Below are 4,428 nucleotides of genomic sequence, written 5' to 3' on the forward strand. Positions count from 1 at the left end.
TTACCCTGAGCTGCTTGATTCTGTTGAGTGTAGCCGTGCTGTTGCCCACTAAACTGTTGCTTGGGCTGGAAGGTATTCTGATAAGGAGCCTTTTGAGCGTAGCTTTGTTGTTTTTGCGGAGCAGGGTAGACTTGATCGTGAGGGTTAGCTACATTTGGGTTTCTGTATGAGAGGTTTGGGTTACTGTTGTAGTTGTTGAACCGCTGATACCTCTGCTGGTTCCCTATGTAGTTCAGCTCTTCTTGAGTTAGACCATCTTCGTTTACATTATCGAAACTTGGCCCTTGCTCATCAAACTCGCCTACAAAGTGTATTGGCTTTTGAGTCGCCATCAGAACTTTGTCAAGCTTGCTCTGAAGCTCTCTGATATCCTTTTTCATACGCTGTTCTTCACCAGAGCCCTCTGTACGGTTTGCTCTATCAAAGTCGTCGCCATAAGTATCATTAGACATGGCTAGGTTCTCGACTAGTTCCATTGCCGCATTGATCTCCTTCCCAAGAAAATTTCCATTTGAAGCTGTATCGAGTTGGTTTCTGATCTTGGGGAGTGCACCTCGGTATAAAGTACTCAAGAGGGATGCCTCTGAGAAGCCGTGGTGTGGGCATTGGTTAGTATAGCTTCTAAACCGTTCCCAAGCTTCGCTAAAGCTCTCGTTGTTGTGCTGCGTGAAGCTTGAGATTTGGTTTCTGAGCTTAGCCGTGCGTGATGTGGAAAAGAACTTTGATAAGAACGCCAGTTTACACTGCTCCCAGGTTTGTATAGAACCCCTCGGGAGGTTCTTTTCCCACTGGTGAGCTTTATCACCGAGGCTGAATGGGAACAAGCGTAGCTTGAAGCTATCTTCCGAGACACCATTGATCTTAGTTAGGTCGCAAACCCAATCAAACTGATCTAGATGCTCAAGAGGGTCTTCTCCGGCTAGACCGTGGAACTTTGAGTTCTGCACCATGTTGAGTAGGGAAGCTTTAACTTCAAAGTTGTTGTTTTGAACCGGTGGAGCTTGAATCCCAGCTCGGTATTGGTGCGCATTAGCTCGGTCGTTCTCTCCAACAAAGACCGGAGGAGGTTGTCTCTGAGCTTGTGGCGGTGGCGGATGAACATGGTCGGCTTGTTGCTCGTTTCTATTAGCTTGTTGTTGGTTTTGCTGAGCAAGCCTTTCGTTCCTCTGAGCATGTTGTTGGTTAACATAAGCTTGTTGTTCATTCCTGCCTGCCTGCGCCTGATTAGCATGAGCCTGGTGTTCGGCTTCGTGAGCCTGTTGCTCGATCCTTTGCTGTTCTGCCATTCCAAGTCGTTCAAAATGCCGTTCCCTCTCGCGAGCTCGCCTCTCAATCCGGTTGATGTTGTCGTCGTACGGTAGAGGCGGTTCTGTGCTCCGAGACCTGGTTTTCATGCACCTGAAAGCAACACAAGAACTTGCAAAGAAGTGAGTAAAACAAAGAAAGGTAAAATCTTGAACTCAAGAACAAACAAAAGACTAATGCTCCGACAAGTTGGCAACGGCGCCAATTGATAGTTAAATTCCATATTGTGTCATATTGATAGCAGGAATTTGTCGAAGTAGCACAAAGAGGTATCAATCCAGACAAGTCAACGAGACACTAGACTATGATGTTTGTTCATTTAAGTCAAGACAAAAGGTGAAGGTTTCGAACTAAGCTAAGTGACAAACGACTAAGCATGAAAGGTAAAGCAAATGATTAGATCTAAACAGAGACAGGATGCAAATAATAGCTAAACGATTCAGATGATGATAATATGTAATAAAGCAAGGGACTTTAGACGAGATACTTGATTCGGGTGCTTCCAAGTTCAACTAGTTGGTTAATGAATCAAAACATCAAGCGGTTTCATTTAACTTTGAACTCAAGGCATGTTAATCTTCTCATGAAAGTATTAAGCATCTAAACTGATTCTCCTTCATACCAAAAATGTCTTTTGAGAAGCATCGAATCAATCAGCAATAAGAGTCAGTTCAAAAATGTCATTTAAGAGAACAAACTATCACTCTCGCGATGAAAGACTCTTAAACCCATAACCGAGTGGTTCAGACATTTCTACAAACACTTTTGATGCAAGATATGTCTCAGATCTGAACCTCAAGTGATGTGCTTGGATCCAGCCTAGAGATCTCGTCGGTTAAGGAATGAAACATGCAAGACTAGACACCTAAACCCACTAATCTACCTTGAAAGCACCCTAATCTACTCATCTAAAGCCGCTTAGACGACTACTCACTAATCATAACGAGCTCATTAAGTCTTTTGCAAGGCGTGTAGCTAGTCATGATGAGGAGTTTAATGATAGATGACAAAAGAAAATAAAGAAAGAACAAGATTTCTGATGCAAAAACGAGATATCAGATTAGAATAATCAAGTTTTACCAAAGAGGCAAGTTCTTAAAGCTAAAAACAGATAAGAGATAAGATTCTTAGGTTTTTAGTCTCAAAATGTATATATAGCAAAGGTAAAGTGTCGCGGGTCAGCCCGGAACAAACCGGGTACTGAACCGCGTTCTTGGGCTGATGGGTGAGTGCCACGGTGTGTCGGAGAGTGAAGCCGAGGTCTTCATGTCGAGGAGCGCACGTGAGTCCAGATCCAAATGAAGATCTCGTGAAGAACACGTCAAGAACATGCATGAACCCTAGTCTTTGATCCATCTTCACGTGTGTGTTTTTGAGCAGCTTTGTTCTTGATTCTGGGCTTGTGACAATGGACCTCGGGATAAAATGCTGAGGCGCTTGGACGTCGAGGGGTTCGGGAGAACAGGGTCCGGCATGCACGCCGAGGTCGCTATACCGAGGTGCATGTTCAACACTTAGTCGTTTCCAGCTCCTTTCTTACGTGTGCATGCCTTGATCCCAACGTGCCGAGGTATCTGTACGAGGCCTAGCTCAGGATACTTCCAAAATATGAGCCTTGACTTGGCCGATGTCGAGGTAATGATGCCGAGCCCTGAAGAAACACTTAGCGCGTATCGCAACATATTTGGGCCCGTATCGACCATGTCGCCTTCCGGCGGCAGTAACTTTCGACCCACGACTCCGAATGCTCTGAGACCAGTTTCATAGTCAAGGTGACTCAATAAACTCGAACTTTGGTGAAGAAACCGTCGGAGCTTGGGTAGTGGAAGTCTTCCTGGACTTCACATCTTTGAACCGCATCGAAATCACCGGAAAATAAGCTGTTCAGACCGATGTGAACTCCGGAGATTTTATCTTTCAAACCACTCGTCCGAGTTGAGCGATCCCTACTGTTCTGAAAAGGTCTTTCACAGATCTCAAACTTTGATGAAGACCGGGTAAGCTGATTTGGTCCGGAAAGGCTCCGTCCGCCGTGACCTTTGTACTTCGCCGTTCAGTTCTCGGATGCGCGTAATGTTGATGTATCTTCCGGAAGCTGTATCTTTCTCCCTACTGGTCCGAATTGGATGATTCTAACTGTTCTGGGATCTTTGTTTTATTATCTCCAACTTTGCTGAAGACCCCGCCAACTGATTCGGACCGGAAGGTTCCCCGGATTTCTGATCTTTGAATTGCGCAGACAAGGACAGATTTTGGTCGAGAAAGGCTTCCCGCGGTAAGAAAAATGACCGAGGGCTGTGTACCGCGGTGAGCTTTTTGGTCGTAAAAATTCTTTCGCTTCGGCCAAAACTCGACCCGCGGTATTAACGCCTGATCTTCGACCCAGGCTGACTTTGGTCGATCGGTACGGACTTTGGTCGGTGCTGAACGATCGGTAAGCTTTTTGGTCGAGGTTGGACGATCGGTAAGGATTTTGGCCGGTAATGAGCGATCGGTAAGGATTTTGACCGAGGTTTCTGTCCGTCCGGTACGCGATTTGGCCGAGAAATTCCTCCAAGCGGTTTTCACCATTTTTGACCGTTTTCTTCACCGTCTTCTTCTCTGCTTCTCTTCTTAAGCTCCAAATGACTCCCAAAGCACCTGATAAAGACCTCAAAACATGCAAAACTCTTTGGGACCTAATGCAAGCCCTAAATCCTATTTTCATGCCTAAAGACTCAATTTACATGGGAAAACACATGATGAGGACTCTAAAATGCACTCTAAATGATGTAAAATATAGACATATCAATACTTATAAGAAACTGTTGCATAGATAAATTTATGTTCATCTATTGGTTGGTTAGTTTGCTTGTATGCCCTTCCAAAGTAGTGGTCAATTTCCCAAAACTGTTAATTTGGGATATTTAAGGCTATATATTTTGACGATTGTTCTTGGTAACTCTGAATTTTCATTAGTGAATGCAGATGATAAAAGTTGATAACGGAGATTCGCCTAAGCTCCTGATGGATAAGAGGTTGATAGTGTACTTGTAATAGCGGGAGTTATTGCCTTATTGGTGATAGAGAATATATAATTCATAACTTGCGAGTCTTGAATATTTTATATATTGATTCATTATC

At 44.2% G+C, this 4,428-nt stretch overlaps 1 non-coding gene across 1 annotated transcript; it reads left to right on the plus strand.

Annotated features, from left to right (window-relative positions):
* The first annotated feature begins 588 nt into the window (after positions 1–588).
* On the plus strand, positions 589–695 carry LOC112089392. Its single transcript, XR_002901030.1, has one exon. It is a non-coding gene; the product is annotated as a small nucleolar RNA R71 (small nucleolar RNA).
* Positions 696–4,428: the final 3,733 nt, after the last annotated feature.

The sequence above is a fragment of the Eutrema salsugineum genome, unplaced genomic scaffold (genome assembly GCF_000478725.1).
Source record: "Eutrema salsugineum unplaced genomic scaffold, Eutsalg1_0 scaffold_12, whole genome shotgun sequence".
NCBI classification, from domain to species: Eukaryota; Viridiplantae; Streptophyta; class Magnoliopsida; order Brassicales; family Brassicaceae; genus Eutrema; species Eutrema salsugineum.